Source organism: Schistocerca gregaria, chromosome 7 (genome assembly GCF_023897955.1).
Source record: "Schistocerca gregaria isolate iqSchGreg1 chromosome 7, iqSchGreg1.2, whole genome shotgun sequence".
NCBI classification, from domain to species: domain Eukaryota; kingdom Metazoa; phylum Arthropoda; class Insecta; order Orthoptera; family Acrididae; genus Schistocerca; species Schistocerca gregaria.
This window is the reverse complement of record NC_064926.1, coordinates 80,669,503-80,689,378: the sequence shown is the minus strand read 5'-3', so window position 1 is coordinate 80,689,378 and position 19,876 is coordinate 80,669,503. Positions and strand designations below refer to the sequence as shown.

The window sequence follows — 19,876 nt, the reverse complement described above, 5'->3', positions numbered from 1 at the left end:
TAGGGACGGGGAATTGATGTAGGTGGTGATCTGGTAAAGACAGCTACTCAAACTGGTGGCATTAATATGTTGTTCAGCGTCATGATCGGCTTCGTCTTAATGCTGCTGTCTAACCTGGTAACATGGAGCTGGAGAGGGCACTGATGGCGGAGGGCATGGGTCACATTGCATTGGTGTCAGTTGAGTGTATCAATAGGTTGGGTTTCACTAGGCATGACCTGCACCACTATAGGGATTGGAAGGCTGGCAAAGCTTATAGGTGACAGTGAAGTGGGTGGTGGTGGGATCACTCCATGGAAAAATTCCTCTCGTAGTAGGTGTTAGAGCTGCACCCTTTTTAGACTGAAGTCAACTGACAGGTATACCTGCTTAAAGGAAGGCCCTCTAACAAAGGAATCAGAGGCTGTCATGTCTCCAAGTAGAGAAGGAATTAGCATATTTCACTGCTTATAGACGTTGACTCTGACATTATTGGTTTATGGGAGCACCACTTAAACAATTTGACAGTACAGAAGCTTTCTTTACCAGAATACAGATTAACTGGCTGTTTTTCAAGGAGCTCTTTGAGGGGTGGGGGAGTGGCCATCCACGTAAAGAACAGTACTCCATCTGAGTCTGTAGACATATCACGGTACTGCACTGAACAGTTATTTGGAAGTTGTTAATTTGTAACTGAATTTAGTGGAACTAAACTTCTAATTGTTGTTGTTTATAGGTCCCCTGACTCTGACTTCAGAGCTTCTCTGCTCAAGCTGGAGATGGTTCTTGGTTCACTTTATAGGAAGCACCAAAAATTACGTGACTTCAGTGGTAATTTTGTTGTGATTGTGCAAGGAAAAGAATGTTAGTAGATCTCCTAAACTCATATGACCTGATGCAGATTGTCTTTTTTTCCAGCCAGGTTGCAGGGGAACAGTAGCACAACCAAAGACTATATTTATATTCATTCTACATTGTTAGATGAGCATTTTGTTAGTAAAAGGGTGAATGGCCTTTGAGACCATGAAGCACAAATTTTAGCACTGAAAGGCTTTTGTACTCAAACAAATGTTATATATAATTACAGACTATGTAGGAAAGCTAATCCAACGGCAATAGAGAGTTTTTTAAACCTCGTTAAGGAACAAGAGTGGAGGATGTTTACAGCGCCGATAATATAGATGACAATGATAATGCTTTCTGTAACACATTTCTCGTGTTCTTTGAAAGAGTTGCTTTCCATTAGAACGTTCCAAACAGGGTACTAGCAGTAAAAGGCAGGCTCAGTGGCTCACTATCGGGATAAGTAGAACAAAGTAGAAATCATATCGAAATTTTAGAAGTAGTCACAATCAAGCTACAGTAGCACATTACAAACAGTATTATAAGGTGCTTAAAAACGTTATTAGAAAGACAAAGAGTATGTGTTACGCAAATAGAATACCTAATTCACAGGATAAAATTAAAATCATATGGACAGTTGTGAAGGAAGTGTCTGGTCAGCAGCACAAGGTCGATGATGTAAAGTCATTTCATAGTAAAAATATTTCTGTTACTGATAAAGCAGATATATGTACAGTATTTAACAATCATTCTCTCAGTATTGCTGGTGATTTAAATAAAAACTTAGTTTCTACATAGAATCATATGACTCTCTTGGAAAACATCTTTCCAAGACTGATGTCTGAAATACTCCTCTGTGAAACTGACAAGGGGGACATTGAGTCAATTATTACATTACTAAGGACAAAGCACTATCATGGATATGATGGAGTGCCCAGCAGAATATTAAAGCACTGTGCTGCTCGTGTTAGCCCTGTATTTAGCCATATTTGTAATTTTTCCTTTAAGAATGGTCAGTTTCTTGAACAATTAGAGTACTCAGTTGTAAAGTAGCTTTATAAAAAGGGAGAAAGGGATAATGTAGATAATTTTAGACCTATTTCTATGCCATCATTGTTTGCTAAAGTTCTTTAAAAGGCTGTGTATATAAGGATAATTGATCATTTTATATCACATAATTTGCTATCAAATGTGCAGTTCGGCGTTAGAAATCGTACTGAAAGTACTATACTCTCTTTTCTTTGTGAGGTACTGGATGGATTAAACAAACGCTAGGCATACTTTTTAATTTAATGAAGGTGTTAGACTGTGTTGATCACAAAATATTGTTTCAGAAGTTGGACCACTATGGAATACAGGCAGTAGCTCACAATTGGTATACCTCTTACTTTAACAACAGACAGCAAAAGGTCATTATTCAGCCTTGAGAATGGCTGTGATGTGGGGTCTGAGTGGGGTTCTGTCAATTGGGGAGTGCCACACGGATCAGTGCTGGGTCCACTCCTGTTCCTTATGTATGTAAATGATATGCCCTGTAGTATTACAGGTAATTCTAAATTATTTATATTTGCTGATGACACTAGCTTAGTAAAGGATATTGTGTGCAACATTGGCTCTGTTTCAAATAGTGCAGTTCATGAGATAAGTTCATGGCTTGTAGAAAATAAACTCAATCTAGATCACAGTTTCTAACACACAATTCAACAAACCCCAACGTTTTAATTTCACGTGTGGTTAGTTAAACTGAGCAGTTCAAATTTCTGTGTGTTCAGATAGATAGTAAACTGTTGCTCATTTTCTGGATCTTGTTCAAAGACTTAATGCGGCCATTTTTACTATTCGAACGCTATCTGAAGTAAATAATTGTTCAACACGAAACTTAATCTACTTTGCTTATGTTGTATGGTATTATGTTTTGGGGTAACTCTTCCCATTATCAATGATATTTTTGGCTCAGAAATGGGAAGTTCGGGCAATAATTGGTGTAAGTTCGCGAACCTCTTGTCGACCTCTGTTTACTAGTCTAGGTATTCTAACATTTGCCTCTCAGTACACATATTCTGTACTGTCGTTTCTTGTTAACAATATCAGTTTATTCCCAAGAATTAGCACCTTTCACACAGTCAGTACTAGGCAGAAATCCAATCTGCATTTGGGTCGCACTTCCTTGACTCTTGTGCAGAAAGGTGTGCAGTATACTGCTGCATCCATTTTCAGTAAGTTACCACAAGAATTCAAAACTCTTAGAAATGGTCCACATGCTTTCTAATCGAAACTGAAGAATTTCCATATGGGTTACTCCATCTGTTCTTTCGAAGTGTCGGTTGAAAAAATTAAGATGATTCCTATGTAATGTTGTTGATTGTGTTTACTTAAACTTGTGTTTTATTTGGTTCATAAACATTTCATTTTACCTGTTATTACTTTTATGTTGTAACTTCATCTACTAACACGTTCCGTGACCTTGAAGATTTGCTCCTTAATTTGGTCCTACAGAACTAGACGAGTATAATAAAATACAAATAAAAATGATGTAAAGGCAAATGCTAACTGAGGATGTATCACCTGTGTACTATACTAATGTGATCATATCAGGTCCCCATCACCATCAACTAGTAACGGAGTATTTTTTTAGTCAGTAATTAAATGATGGTTTTATAGAGGAAAATAACAGTTAATGGGGTGCACCAGTGCTTGGATAGAACGAAGATGGGGTGTGCTCACTGTAAGACCTTCGGTACACACACCATCAGATTATTTGACTTGTTACTCTAGCGAAGTAGGCGAGTGTCAGCAATACGTCTCGTGGTCTTATCGTGGCGTGTTTATCTTCTGCCGTTAGGTCAGACGATAGAAATGGCACTTGCATGCTTAGAGTAGCAGATTGACAGTGACCAACCTTAAACACTACTTAATTAATTTTCACACACATTTATTAAAATAATAAAAAAGCATAGACGTTACATAACTTAATTCTGGATGCTGTTTACTATTGACAATCTGAAGTTCCTTTGGTCTTGGTTAATCTTATTCTCACATATCTCTGATACTTGACAAAATGTCTCTACATTTCTCTTCGTGGTTATGTAGAGGAATATGATAATATTATTAGGCGCAGACTGAAACTTAACCATAGAGTTGTAAAGGCAAATGCAGACTGGTACAGACTAACGCAGACTGAGTAATCGGAGGTCTGTACACTCGTTATAATACCTCAAGCGTTGAGGTATCACTGCACAAGTGTGATCCGCGAGGAGAAAAGGTTCTACGTTAGCAGCAATCTCATTGGCTGCGTGACATATTAGTACTCGGATCAGCGGAAGCAGAATTTGGTCCGTCTCTAAGACAGCGCAATCTCGTAGTGCGGAGATGGACGAGAGCTGCGCCTGTGCTGTTGTGCTTAGCGGGGCGCGCTCTAGTGGGAAAGTTGTGTACGCACTGACTACGCGGAACTATGTACACAACAGCAGAAATGCCGCTTTTCTGGAGCGTAGGAAAGTGTCATCTTGCACAACAATAGGTAAATTACTGAGGACATGTAATCACTCATGAGAAGGTAGGGACATAAGCTAGCTTTGTGAACAATGTACAGAGTTTTCTAATGCATCATATAGGTAAGGAACTGAAGTAGTTTTTAAGGTTACCGAATTAGTATAGTAAATTGGTCCCACAATTTGCATTAATAACGCCACCTGTCAAGCAATTATTGACGGAGCAACCAATATTGCTTACAACACACAAGTGCTTCATTCCAAGTTGAGTTTGATCACTTGGTTCACTGGGTAAAAACGCAGTCAGCCATAGTGCCAGTAGTGTCACTGTCATCGTAACCGCCGCCTGCTTCACGTCTGCTGTGCAGCGAGCTACGTTAATTTAAGTATTAACTGTATTTTTCTTACTTGTCACTTCTTCTTCCGTGTGCTTTTGGTTTTAGGAAGCTTTAATTGTCGAGTGCTAGTAATAGTGTTCCATAGATTTCGTGTTTGTTTTGAATGCAGTCCAGAGACACGTAGTGCTATTTTCATTGTTTTCCACGAGAAGTGTCTAGTAACCACAGTTTAGTCAACTAACAGACGCCTTTAGTGAATTAGCACTCTAGTTAAAAGTTGATTAACGCTCTACAGTAAATTGATTTCTTAGGATGGATAGGATGTGTGACTGCTGTGTACGGACGCAGGAGGAGCTGGCCACTGTTCGCGAACAGCTGAACGTGTTGATGGCAGCGGTCAGCCGTCTTCAGGCTGCTGCCTCGGAGTGTAGCGGCAGTGGGGAGTCTGGTGCGTCGCAAGGTGCACCCCAGGTGTTACATGCTTCACCCACTGTCCCTGCTGTCGAGACATCTTCGCAGGTACCGGGCGCGGTTGGGCCACCCTCTCCTCAAGGGGAGTGGCGGGTTCAGCGGCGTTCGCGGCGCACGAGGCGGAGGGTAAATGTGGAGGCTGGCCGTGTGGCATCGCCCGCTCTGCCTGTGAGTGAACATGTGGCTGCTCCTTCAGCAAGTTCCAAGCAGGCACACGGGGGGAGAGGTTTATTAGTTAATGGAAGCTCCAACGTTAGGCGGGTGATGGAGCCCCTTTGGGAAATAGTGGAAAGGTCGGGGAAGAAGGCCAGTGTTCACTCTGTCTGCTTGCCGGGGGGTCTCATCCGAGATGTGGAGGAGGCCCTGCCAGCGGTGATAGAAAGCACTGGGTACACCCGACTGAAAAATTGTTGCTCATGTCGGCACCAATGACTCCTGCCGTCTGGGTTCGCAGGTCATCCTCAGTTCGTACAGGCAGCTGGCGGAATTGGAGAAGGTGGAAAGCATTGCTCGCGGGGTGGAATCAGAGCTAACTGTTTGTAGTATAGTTTCCAGAACCGATAGCGGTCCTCTGGGTTGGAGCCGAGTGGAAGGCTTAAACCAGAGGCTCAGGCGATTCTGCGCAGATCTAGGTTGCAAATTTCTCGACATCCGCTATCGGGTGGAGAAATGTACGGTCCCCCTGATTAGGTCAGGCGTGTACTACACGCCGGAAGCGGCTACAAGGGTAGCGGAGTACGGGTGGAGTGCACATGGGGGTTTTTTAGGATGGAGAATTGCCTCCCTAGGCCTGACAAGACGCCTCCTGAGACGCGGCAACGTAGGCGTAGGCAAAATGCAACAGGGAATAACAATATTAATGTACTAATAGTAAACTGCAGGAGCGTCTACAGAAAGGTCCCAGAACTGCTCTCATTAACAAACGGTCACAACGCCCATATAGTACTAGGGACAGAAAGTTTCAGAAACCAGACGGAAACAGTAATGAAATCCTAAACTCAGATTGGAATGTATACCGCAGAGACAGGATGGACAGTGAAGGGGGAGCGTGTTTATAGCGATAAGATGTGCAATAGTACCGAAGGAAATTGATGGAGATCCGAAATGTGTAATAATTTGGGTGAAGGTCACGGTTAAAGCAGGCTCAGACATGGTAATTGGATGTCTCTATAGGCCCCCTGCCTCAGCACCTGTTGTGGCTCAGCACCTGAAGGATAATTTGGAAATTTTTTCGATAGACTTCCCCACCATGTTATAGTTCTGGGTGGAGATTTTAATTTCCCGGATATCGACTGGCAGACTCAAACGTTCATAACGGGTAGCAGGGACAAAGAATCCAGTGAAATTTTTTTAAGTGCTTTATCTGAAAACTACCTTGAGCAGTTAAACAGAGAACCGACTCGTGGCGATAACATATTAGACCTTCTGGTGACAAACAGAGCGAACTATTTGAAACAGTAAATGCAGAACATGGAATCAGCGATCATAAAGCGGTCAGTGCATCAATGATTTCAGCCGTAAATAGAAATATTAAAAAAGGTAGGAAGATTTTTTTCTGTTTAGAAAAAGTGTCAAAAAGCAGATTTCACAGTCCCTGATGGCTCAACACAAAAGTTCTGTCTCAAGTACAGATGGTGTTGAGGATCAGTGGACAAAGTTCAAAATTATCGTACAATATGCGTTAGATTAGTATGTGCCAAGCAAGATCGCAAGAGATGGAAATGAGCCACCATGGTACAACAACCGAGTTAGAAAACTGATGCGGAAGCAAAGGGAAATTCACAGCAACTATAAACATAGCCAAAGCCTTGCAGACAAACTAAAATTACGCGAAGCGAAATGTAGTGTGAGGAGGGCTATGCGAAACGCGTTCAATGAATTCGAAAGTAAAGTTCTATGTACTGACTTGGCAGAAAATCCTAAGAAATTTTGGTCTTATGTCAAAGCGGTAGGTGGATCAAAACAAAATGTCCAGACACTCTGTGACCAAAATGGTACTGAAACAAAGGATGACAGACTAAAGGCCGAAACACTAAATGTCTTTTTCCAAAGCTGTTTCACAGAAGAAGACTGAACTGTAGTTCCTTCTCTAGATTCTCGTACATCTAACAAAATGGTAGATATCGAAGTAGACGACAGAGGGATAGAGAAACAATTAAAATCGCTCAAAAGAGGAAAGCCCGCTGGACCTGATGGGATGCCAGTTCGATTATACACAGAGTACGCGAAGGAACTTTCCCCCCTTCTTGCAGCGGTGTACCGTAGGTCTCTAGAAGAGCGTAGCGTTCCAAAGGATTGGAAAAGGGCACAGGTCATCCCAGTTTTCAAGAAGCGACGTCAAACAGATGTGCAGAACTATAGACCTATATCTCTAACGTCGATCAGTTGTAGAATTTTGTAACACGTATTATGTTCAAGTACAATGACTTTTCAGGAGACTAGAAATCTACTCTGTTGGAATCAGCATGGGTTTCGAAAAAGACGGTCGTGTGAAACCCAGCTGGCACTATTCGTCCACGAGTCTCAGAGAGCTATAGACACGGGTTCACAGGTAGATGCCGTGTTTCTTGACTTCCGCTAGACGTTCGATACAGTTCCCCACAGTCGTTTAATGAACAAAGTAAAAGCATATGGACTATCAGAACAATTGTGTGATTGGATTGAAGAGTTCCTAGATAACAGAACGCAGCATGTCATTTTCAATGGAGAGAAGTCTTCCGAAGTAAGAGTGATTTCAGGTGTGCCGCAGGGGTGTCATAGGACTGTTGCTATTCACAATATACATAAATTACCATGTGGATGACATCGGAAGTTCACTGAGGCTTTTTGCAGATGATGCTGTGGTGTATTGAGCGGTTGTAACAATGGAAAATTGTACTAAAATGCAGTTGGATCTGCAGCGAATTGACGCATGGTGCAGGAAATTACAATTGAACCTCAATGTAGACAAGTGTAATGTGCTGCGAATACATAGCAAGATAGATCCCTTATCATTTAGCTACAAAATAGTAGGTCAGCAACTGGAAGCAGTTAATTCCATAAATTATCTGGGAGTACGCATTAGGAGTGATTTAAAACGGAATGATCATATAAAGTCGATCGTCGGTAAAGCAGATGCCAGACTGAGATTCATTGGAAGAATACTAATGAAATGCTATCCGAAAACAAAGGAAGTAGGTTACAGTAGCTTGTTCTCCCACTGCTTGAATACTGCTCAGCAGTGTGGGATCCGTACCAGATAGGGTTGATAGAAGAGATAGAAAAGATCCAACGGAGAGCAGCGCGCTTCGTTACAGGATCATTTAGTAATCGCGAATGCGGTACGGAGATGATAGATAAACTCCAGTGGAAGACTCTGCAGGAGATACGCTCAGTAGCTCGGTACGAGCTTTTGTTAAAGGTTCGAGAACATACCTTCACCGAAGAGTCTTCCGTCCCCGGTAGCTGAATGGTCAGCGCGACAGACTATCAATCCAAAGGGCCTGGGTTCGATTCCTGGCTGGGTCTGAGATTTTCTCCGCTCAGGGACTGGGTATTGTGTTGCCCTAATCAACATATTACCCGTGGTCTAGGGGTGGTCAGAGGGTTACGTGCCCTCTGTAATAAAAAAACTGAGCTCATCGATCAACAACGAACTTCAATGGATGTCTTACGACGTCCGCCCCGAGCAGATGCAACGAAAAAAAGCGAACAAAATGAGATTAAAAGAAAAAAAAGGGGTAGCGTCTTTATTTTCATAATCAAAACGTCTTTGGTCCCGGGTTCGATCCCCGCCACTGCCTAAATTTTGATAAATAATCAGCATTGGCGGCCGAAGACTTCCGGTATAAGAAGTCAGCCTCATTCTGCCAACAGCCTTGTCAAAGAGGGCGGAGGAGCGGATAGAGGTTCAAGGCACTCTCTTGTCCTAGGGGTGGGAAATTGCCCCTAAAGGCGGAATAATCAGCAATGATCAACGACAAGAGGATGCAGAAGGCAATGGAAACCACTGCATTAAAGACACGTAACATGTATCCACAGGACATGTGACCTGTAGTCGAAGAAGTGTCATGATGATCTCTCCATTGGCAAAAGATTCCGGAATAGTCCCCCATTCGGATCTCCGGGAGGGGACTGCCAAGGGGGAAGTTACCATGAGAAAAAGATTGAATAATCAACGAAAGGATAATGTTCTACGAGTCGGGGCGTGGAATGTCAGAAGCTCGAACATGGTAGGGAAACTAGAAAATCTGAAAAGGGAAATGCGCCGGCCGCGGTGGTCTCGCGGTTCTAGGTGAGCAGCCCGGAACCGTGCGACTGCTACGGTCGCAGGTTCGAATCCTGCTTCGGGCAAGGATGTGTGTGATGTCCTTAGGTTAGTTAGGTTTAAGTAGTTCTAAGTTCTAGGGGACTGATGACCACAGCAGTTGAGTCCCATAGTGCTCAGAGCCATTTGAACCATTTTTGAAAAGGGAAGTGCAAAGGCTCGATCTAGATATAGTAGGAGTCAGTGAAGTGAAGTGGAAGGAAGACAAGGATTTCTGGTCAGATGAGTATCGGGTAACATCAACAGCAGCAGAAAATGGTATCACAGGTGTAGGATTCGTTATGTATGGGAAGGTAGGGCAGAGGGTCTGTTACTGTGAACAGAATCGACAGCAGACCAACACCGACAACGATAGTTCAGGTATACATGCCGACGACGCAAGCTGCAGATAAACAGATAGAGAAAGTGTATGAGGATATTGAAAGGGTAATGCAGTATGTAAAGGGGGACGAAAATCTAATAGTCATTGGCGACTGGAATGCAGTTGTAGGGGAAGGAGTATAAGAAAAGGTTACAGGAGAATATGGGCTTGGGACAAGGAATGAAAGAGGAGAAAGACTGATTGAGTTCTGTAACAAGTTTCAGCTAGTAATAGCGAATACCCTGCTGCAGAATCGCAAGAGGAGGAGGTATACTTGGAAAAGGCCGGGAGATAAGGGAAGATTTCAATTAGTTTACATCATGGTCAGACAGAGATTCCGAAATCAGATACTGGATTGTAAGGCGTACCCAGGAGCAGATATAGACTCAGATCACAATATAGTAGTGATGAAGAGTAGGCTGAAGTTCAAGGAAGAATCAATACGCTAAGAAGTGGGATACGGAAGTTCTAAGGAATGACGAGATACGTTTGAAGTTCTCTAATGCTATAGATACAGCAATAAGGAATAGCGCAGTAGGCAACACAGTTGAAGAGGATTGGACGTCTCTAAAGAGGGCCATCACAGAAGTTGGGCAGGAAAACATAGGTACAAAGAAGGCAGCTGCGAAGAAACCATGGGTAACAGAAGAAATACTTCAGTTGATTGATGAAAGGAGGAAGTACAAACACGTTCCGGGAAAATCAGGAATACAGAAATACAAGTCGCTGAGGAATGAAATAAATAGGAACTGCAGGGAAGCTAAGACGAAATGGCTGCACGAAAAATGTGAAGACTTCAAAAAAGATATGATTGTCGGAAGGACAGACTTAGCATACAGGAAAGTCAAAACAACCTTTGGTGACATTAAAAGCAACGGTGGTAACATTAAGAGCAGAACGGGAATTCCACTGTTAAATGCAGAGAAGAGAGCAGATAGGTGGAAAGAATACATTGAAAGCCTCTATGAGGGTGAAGATTTGTCTGATGTGATAGAAGAAGAAACAGGAGTCGATTTAGAAGAGATAGGTGATCCAGTATTAGAATCTGAATTTAAAAGCGGATTCGAGGACTTACGGTCAAATAAGGCAGAAGGGATAGGTAACATTCCATCAGAATTTCTAAAATCATTAGGGGAAGTGGCAACAAAACGACTATTCACGTTTGTGTGTAGAATATATGAGCCTGGCGACATACCATCTGACTTTCGGAAAAGCATCATCCACACAATTCCGAAGACGGCAAGAGCTGACAAGTGCGAGAATTATCGCACAATCAGCTTAACAGCTCATGCATCGAAGCTTCTTACAAGAATAATATACAGAAGAATGGGAAAGAAAATTGAGAATGCTCTAGGTGACGATCAGTTTGGCTTTAGGAAAAGTAAAGGCACGAGAGAGGCAATTCTGACCTTACGGCTAATAATGGAAGCAAGGCTAAAGAAAAATGAAGACAAGTTCATAGGATTTGTCGACCTGGAAAAAGCTTTCGACAATATAAAATGGTGCAAGCTGTTCGAGATTCTGAAAAAAGTAGGGGTAAGCTATAGGGAGAGACGGGTCATATACAATATGTACAACAACCAAGAGGGAATAATAAGAGTGGACGATCAAGAACGAAGTGCTCGTATTAAGAAGGGTGTAAGACAAGGCTGTAGCCTTTCGCCCCTACTCTTCAATCTGTACATCGAGGAAGCAATGATGGAAATAAAAGAAAGGTTCAGGAGTGGAATTAAAATACAAGGTTAAAGGATATCAATGATACGATTCGCTGATGACATTGCTATCCTGAGTGAAAGTGAAGAAGAACTAAATGATCTGCTGAACGGAATGAACAGTCTAATGAGTACACAGTATGGTTTGAGAGTAAATCGGAGAAAGACGAAGGTAATGAGAAGTAGTAGAAATGAGAACAGCGAGAAACTTAACATCGGGATTGATGGTCACGAAGTCAATGAAGTTAAGGAATTCTGCTACCTAGGCAGTAAAATAACCAATGACGGACGGAGCAAGGAGGACATCAAAAGCAGACTCGCTATGGCAAAAAAGGCATTTCTGGCCAAGAGAAGTCTACTAATATCAAATACCGGCCTTAATTTGAGGAAGAAAGTTCTGAGGATGTATGTCTGGAGTACAGCATTGTATGGTAGTGAAACATGGACTGTGGGAAAACCGGAACAGAAGAGAATCGAAGCATTTGAGATGTGGTGCTAAAGACGAATGTTGAAAATTAGGTGGACTGATAAGGTAAGGAATGAGGAGGTTCTACGCAGGATCGGAGAGGAAAGGAATATGTGGAAAACACTGATAAGGAGAAGGGACAGGATGATAGGACATCTGCTAAGACATAAGGGAATGACTTCCATGGTACTAGAGGGAGCTGTAGAGGGCAAAAACTATAGAGCAAGACAGAGATTGGAATACGTCAAGCATATAATTAAGGACGTAGGTTGCAAGTGCTACTCTGAGATGAAGAGGTTAGCACAGGAAAGGAATTCGTGGCGGGCCGCATCAAACCAGTCAGTAGACTGATGACCAAAAAAAAAAAAAAAAACACCATCATTTCATCCCCATCGACGCGCAAGTCGCCGACGTGGCGTCAAATCTATAAAGACTTGCACCAGGCGAACGGTCTACCCGACGGTAGGCCGTCATCACACGACATTTCATTTCATACCGAAGAGTCAAGCAGTATATTGCTCCTTCCTACGTATATCTCGCGAAGAGACCCACACAGACGCATACCGACAATCCTTCTTTCCTCGAATAATACGAGTCTGGAATAGAAGGGAGAACCGATAGAGGTACTCAGGATGCCCTCCGCCACACACCGTCAGGTGCCTTGCGGTGTATGGATGTAGTTGTAGATGTAGAAAAGGACGGAACTGGTTCTGTTGGACATCGAAATGGAAAGGTGAAGGAATTACGAACAAGAGTCCAGCGCTAATCCCATCAAATTGTGAAAAAGGGTTTGTACTATCAGGTAACAGTAGTAATCATGTATTAGGCCGTGTTTTAACTGAGCAACTGGAGGGGAAGGAGTATCTGGTCCCAAATGCATCATGACAATTTAAGCAAGCTGAGATGAAGTATTTTATCGCAGAAAAGGAGATAGTGAGCATCATACAGGGAAGGACACCCTTGCACTGCAACATTATTTAGAAAAGGTGGGATCACACTAGATGTACTGAGTGTATTGTTATGAGCAAGTGCAATGTAGGGGTGCAGAATGAGTGGAGCTGCGTGATACTGAAATATTGATAAACAGTACGTGACCTTCCTGAGCAGTACTCTGGTTCGCAACCGAATCAGTTCTCTAGACAAGTTTATAGTAGTGCAGGAGAGGTATATAAGTGCAGAACAGATGTTTCAACACATACAACAGTATCGCAGTAGGTACCAGCTCAAAATCACGGTGATAAATGTGTAAAATTCAATTATCAGCTTGCTTCTGGTTGTAGTTCGTGTAGCCTACTTTTATATACAGCAAAAAAATCGCACGTGGCCACCACATGCCGACCGAATGGGCCGCACTTACAGAGTGTCCGCCCCGGTAGCTGAGTGGTCAGCGCGACAGACTGTCGGTCCAAAGGGCCCAGGTTAGATTCCCGGCTGGGTCGGAGATTTTCTCCACTCAGGGACTGGGTGTTGTGTTGTCCTAATCATCATTTCATCCCCATCGACACGCAAGTCGCCGAAGTGGCGTCAAATCGAAAGACTTGCAACAGGAGAACGGTCTACCTGACGGGAGGCCCTCGTCACACGACATTTCATTTTTTACTTACAGAGTAAACAGTCGTTAAGCATATCAGTCACTAGCCTTCCGCGGTGGCCAAACAGTTCTAGGGGCTTCAGTCCGCAACCGCGCTGCTGCTACGGCCGCATGCTCGAATCCTGCCTCAGGCATGGACGTGTGTGATGTCCTTAGGTTAGTTCGGTTTAAGTAGTTCTAAGTTGTAGGGGACTGATGACCTCAGATGTTAAGTCCCATAGTGCTCAGAGCCATTTGAACCATTTTTTGATCAGCCACTGGAGATCGTGAACTGGATTGCATTAGTATAAGAGCAGTTGGCATAAATGCACTCGTACCTTTCAGTAGCAGGCCTCACAACCTGTACCCGTACGAGCCAGAATTTTGCCTGAAAGCTCTACTGGCAGAATTACAGCACTCCTCAAGTGACGTGATGGAAACCACCAGCCTGGTGCAGTGAAGTGCTGAGTTACGTCATGCTGCGCTGCCTTGACCTCTACGTGGGGCTGTAGCTACAACTGATGCTATTGCGATCTGGTGGCACCTATCTGGGACTCCTACAGGCTATCACCAACTGACTCGTAGGTGTCTCCGAGGAGGGGTGTGCAACTGGGTGCCTCGTGCATCTGACCTACTACCGGACCACTAACGCGGCACTCTTCGTCAATAACCCAGGATGGCCTCTGTTCTGCACCTGGCGTATTCCCCAATTCCCCATTCCCCCCCGCCTCCCCCCCACACCCAACACAGTCACCGGTACCTGCTACTGGCCGCATTACGTCACTACCTCACGCTGCGACACTGGGACATGTCTTACCACACAAGGCTGCCGCACCGCTGTGCTTTGCATAGCACAGCTATTACTGCTCCCAGACACCACACAGTGCCGCGTCTGAACACGTTAACTGGTGTTTCAAACCAAGTTTTTTTTAATGTTGTACTGACCCCTTTCGAAATATATTGTTGTATACACGTAAAGTTCTGTCAGGTTTCGCATTTGGGAGCACAGAGTAAGAAAAGATCAGGTAAGTTAACAGGTCAAGTACGAGCGGGAGGACTTCGCATACGCAGCCTCAAAAGGTACTTCTGTGTTGCAATTAAGTCAAGCACCTGTGTGAGTCCCCCACTCACAGTGTGAGGCAAGTTGTTCTATATTAGATTGCAGAGACGAGTTTCTGGCTGGTTGTTTCTCTTTATGTAAACAGACGTATGACAGTGTTGGAATAATTTATCTGTGAAGCTATGTATAGCAGGCTTTTATTCTAACTAGCGTCACAGTGCTAAAACCTATTAAATTCGTGATCTAAGGAAAGTAAATCGTGCTCTTCAATGCTTTTATGATTCCACAATAGCCGAGTATATAGTTCTTTGCATCTATGGCCCAGCCAACTAGCGTGAAACGACGAGACCAGCCGAAAATCACATTCTTGTAGGTTTTTGTGTTTGTAGGACGTGCAGTTCTGAACTCAATAGCTCACCAAATGCAGTTACATGCAACTCTCAGAAATTCTCGTGAAATCGACCTTGAAGTTTTCCGAACATCGTTAATAGCCTAATAAAAGATCACTGCTTTCGATGGGCTGCGTGGCTCGGTAATAGAATGCTCGCCCAGCACTTGAGTGACCCGCGTTCTGTTACAAGCTCTGGTAAATCTTTAAACAAAGGTGCATGTTCCATAAGCATTTTCGTGAAGTGATAATACGTAAGACTCAAAAAATAATTTCAATTTTTTTTATTTAGTCTGTGTTTATAAAGAATCTCATAAAACCCGGCCCTGGTGGCCAAGCGGTTCTAGGCGCTAGAGTCTGGAACCACGCGACCGCTACGGTCGCAGATTCGAATTCTGCCTCGGGCATGGAAGTGTGTGATGTCCTCAGGTTAGTTAGGTTTAAGCAGTTCTAAGTTCTAGGGGACTGATGATCTCAGATGTTAAGTCCCATAGTGCTCAGAGCAATTTGAACCATTTCTTATAAAAGGTAGGTAATTAACAATTTATATTTGCAATGAGATGTATAAATTAAGAAATAAGAACACATGTATTCTCGATAAAAATGACATACGCATTAATTAGCGTATATTCGATGAATTTTATATTTAAATATTAAATTACGTAGTGAATGAAAGTAAAACGTAGAAAATAATGCAGCAAATGGAACTCAAAACAGAAATTACTAGTCTCGAATATTACTGATCTTTTTTCCATCTTTATGTATTTTACACCTCTCGGAAATGTTCGTCAAACATGCACCTTTATTCAAGAAATTTGCTTCAGCTGGGTATGGTTCAAATGGTTGAAATGGCTCTGAGCACTGTGGGACTCAACTGCTGTGGTCATCAGTCCCCTAGAACTTAGAACTACTTAAACCTAACTAACCTAAGGACATCACACACATCCATGGCCGAGGCAGGATTAGAACCTGCGACCGTAGCAGCTGGGTATGGAACGGAGTACCAGCAAATGGCAGACGAGCATTCTGCAGACATGTCCACAGAGCCTGTTATGAAATCTTGCCATCGGGGTTTCCAGCACTCTCGTAAAACTTCGGTTTCCTCGAGAATTTTTGACTTGCATCGAATTGCCTTGGCTGGCTGATTGAGCTCTGCACTTCACGTACCGTAAATATAAAAAAATCCGACTACAGTGCGGTATCCTCGTAAGACGCTGCATAGCCCAGTGTTCTTTGAATAGCCAATCGAGAGGTGTTGGAGAGAGACCTGCCTGTTGAGAACCTCTTCTGAGTTGCACTCACCCATGTATTGGGTCTGTTCCAGGGCAGACGGTTTTATGCTTCCTGCCTCTGTCTCCCTTGTACTGGAGCTTCGTACCTCCCTAGATATCACTGTTCCATTCTAACATCTTTTAACACCTGGTCTATCACCTCTGTGATCAGTGCGACTGGTGTGTGGTATAGATACATACATCCAGCGAGGGTCTAAATGTTAACCCTAAACTGCAATAAACATAGACCTTTCTTTCGAATTTGTGACTTTTAACCGCCATCCCCCCTCCCCACCCCCCCACCCCCCTTACAAACCATCTTCCATTTCGCCTGCGTCCCACTCGCCATCATTTACGTACGGAATACATCTGAGAAACACACTCAAAAATGGCTAAGATGATGAAGAGTAATAGAAAGAAGACTTGACACTGCACGACACAATAGTGCGCCTTAGATCTTCAGAGGAGCGAAGCGATGCTAGTGATTGTAAAAGACCGCAGTTCATTTCCAAGAAGAATCGTCCAACAGACGCACAAAACTATAGGCCTATGTCGCTGACGTCGGGTTCATATTTTGGAAAGCCTTTTATGCTCGCATATTACGAGTTTTCTGGAGACTGAGTATCTCCTATGAGAGAATCAACACGGGTTCCGAAAACAACGATCTTGTGAAACCCAACTCGCTCTGTCCAGATGTGAGACTCAGAAAGCGGGAGGTACTGCGCCCAGCTATGTGTCCTGTTCCTTGACTTCCGGAAGGCTCTTGGTACAGTTCAGTATTGTTGCCTAATGAACAAAATAAGAGCATACGGGATATCAGACCAACTGTGAGATTGGATAGGAGAGTTTGTACCAAACAGAACCCAGCATGCCATTTTGAATGAAGAGAAGTCTTCAGGACCGTTATTTTTCACAGTATACAAAAATGACCTGATGTATAACGTTCCATGAGGCTTGTTATGAATGACGCCGTTGTGTACAGAGACGTTACAACGTTGGTAAATTGCAGTGTAATACAGGAAGACATTCAGACGATCGACACTTGGTGCAAAGAGCAGCTATCGATCCTCAAGATAAACAAATGTAACGTACTGCTAATAAATACCCAGAAAGAACATTTGTTGCATGATTACACAATTGCAGTACAATCACATTACCACTTACTTCCACAAAATATTTAGGAGTATGCGTAGGGAGAGATTTGAAATGGAACGTCCATATAAAACTAATCGCAGGAAAGGCAGATGTAAGGTTGAGATTCGCTGTAAGGATCTATAGGAAATGTAGTCCATCAGCAAAGGAGTAGCTTTCAAAACACGCCTTCGACCAATATTTGAATACGCTCGTCAGTCCGGGATCAGTACTGATAGAGAAATGGAAAAAATCCAAAGAAGAGCACCACGTTTCGTTACAGGTTTGTTTAGTAAGTGAAAAAGCGTCAAGAAAATGCTTTCAATTCCAGCGACAGACGCTGCGAGAGAGAGGTTCTGCATCTCAGTATGGTCTACTGTTAGGTTTCCGAGAGCGTACATTCTCTGAAGAGTTAAGTAATATATTGTTTCCTCTTACAAGTATATCTCGCGAAAAAACCATTAAGATAAAATTAGAGAGTTTCGAGGCCACACGAAGGCCTACAGGTAATACTCTTTCCCGTGAACCACACGCGACTGGAACAGCAAAAGGGAGAAGTGACAGTAGTGACCAAAGCACCCTCCGTCACACACTGACAAGAGGCTTACAGAGTACAGATACAGATGCAGATGTAGTGGGAGATCTGAAAGAGGTAGAATTGTTATGCGGAATGGCCCGAGGAAGATGTCAGAAGTAGATTGGCACGAGCGAAGAATGTTTTCTTCATTAAAATATCTCTACTGATATATAGCTGAGAAAGTCCCTGGAAGTGGACGGCTGGTGTGCGCCGTTGTATGGATGGAAACGTCGATCATCGTAAACCAATAGAAGAAAAAAGAACTTCAAATTCAGGCTCCCGTTTCGGGTCAGCTGCCCATCTTCCGATCTATTAACAATAATAGATCTGAAGATGGGCAACTAGCTTGAAACCGGCCACATAGAAATAAAGGAAAGCGATCTATACGCCGAATTTGTACACTTTTTTAGAAGTAACTATCACGGTAATTACATCAAAATCCAGAGAAGAGAATGAGGTGCTATACAGGGTGACTGTTCTAGGTACAAACGAAACAAGTGAACAGAGGAGAATTAAACAATGAAATGATCCTAACAAACACGGCCTCATATTACAGGTAGCAGTTCCCAAAGACAACAGCTAGCGCATTCTTGACGTGCAGCTCCACACACGGTATCAAGTGGAGAACTAGCTGACACCCACTTCACCTACGGGTGTACTAATAGTAACGCAGAGGAAGCAGGATGATTTATCACGAAAGGTGTCCTCAGAAGCAGACAGCCGAGTGCTCATTACGTCATCAGCACCTGAGCGAGGCCAGTTCATTTAAATCGAATGCGCAACATGCGGGTTTACTAAGAACAGTGTCGACACCACGAAAAGCGGGACGTGTGTAACAACAAATGGCAGCAGTGTCGGAAACAAGTACCAGGACCGCTGCAGCAGGACCCGTTTCGCCCTCCACTATATGGTAGATATCACTTGAGGGACGGTTTTCCTCATAGCATGTACATGTGGAAGCCCTGAACGCAGCACCTGACTTTCTCCCCCGGGTTGCCTTCTGTTAGTGGATCCTTGCACATTGTAAGTGATACACAGTTCCTCATACACGTATCGTTCACAGACGGAGCATGCTTTACCAGGGATGGTATTGTGAACATTCACAGCACGCACGTTTGCGCTTATGATAACCCACATTCTATCACTGAGATGGCACAACAGCCGAGATTTTCCTTTAACCTCTAATGGTACGTGTTGTCGTCAATCAGTTGACACGGCCACATTTCCTACAAGGCCTTCTTTCTGGTTGTGCGTTGCAGGGCAATACAAGTTAATCGACCATTTACATCACTGTTTCCCAACTTAGCGGTAAATACGCCCCCCCCCCCTCCCCGGGGGTTAAGATGAAATTTTCTGAAGGGTAAAAACTAAATAATTCGATTCAGTTTCAGTCACGAATCTAAGTTATTTTCATAAGATCGCTATCATTATCTCAATTTTATAAGACTCTAGTACTGATTATATATGTTATCAATAATGCAGGTTACAGGTTCCTCACATGGTCCACCCACTACTCACATATATTTTACTTTGTCCTTTACATCGCTGATGATAAAAATGAGATATATCTTAACAAATGCTAAATACCTCAAGAAAATGTCTTCTCCAAGCTTTATGTAGTACCTGCAGGCCGGCCGGAGTGGTCGAGCGGTTCTACGCGCTACAGTCCGGAACCGCGTTACCACTGCGGTCGCAGGTTCGAATCCTGCCTCGGGCATGGATGTGTATTATGTCCTCAGGTTAGTTATATTTAAGTAGATCTAAGTTCTAGGGGACTGATGACCTCAGATGTTGTCCCATAGTGCTCAGAGCCATTTGAACCATTTTAGTACCTGCAGCGGTCCATAACTTGCTTCATTACTCGCTTCGAGACAGATAAATGGATTGACGAAAACGGCTCTGAGCACTTAAC

The 19,876-nt window shown here is 43.3% G+C and overlaps 1 protein-coding gene across 2 annotated transcripts in view; it reads right to left on the bottom strand.

Moving 5' to 3' along the window:
• The window catches only part of LOC126282005 (protein white-like), a 254,448-nt gene that overhangs the window by 11,782 nt on the left and 222,790 nt on the right, over nt 1-19,876 (bottom strand). The gene's annotated exons all lie outside the window — the stretch shown is intronic.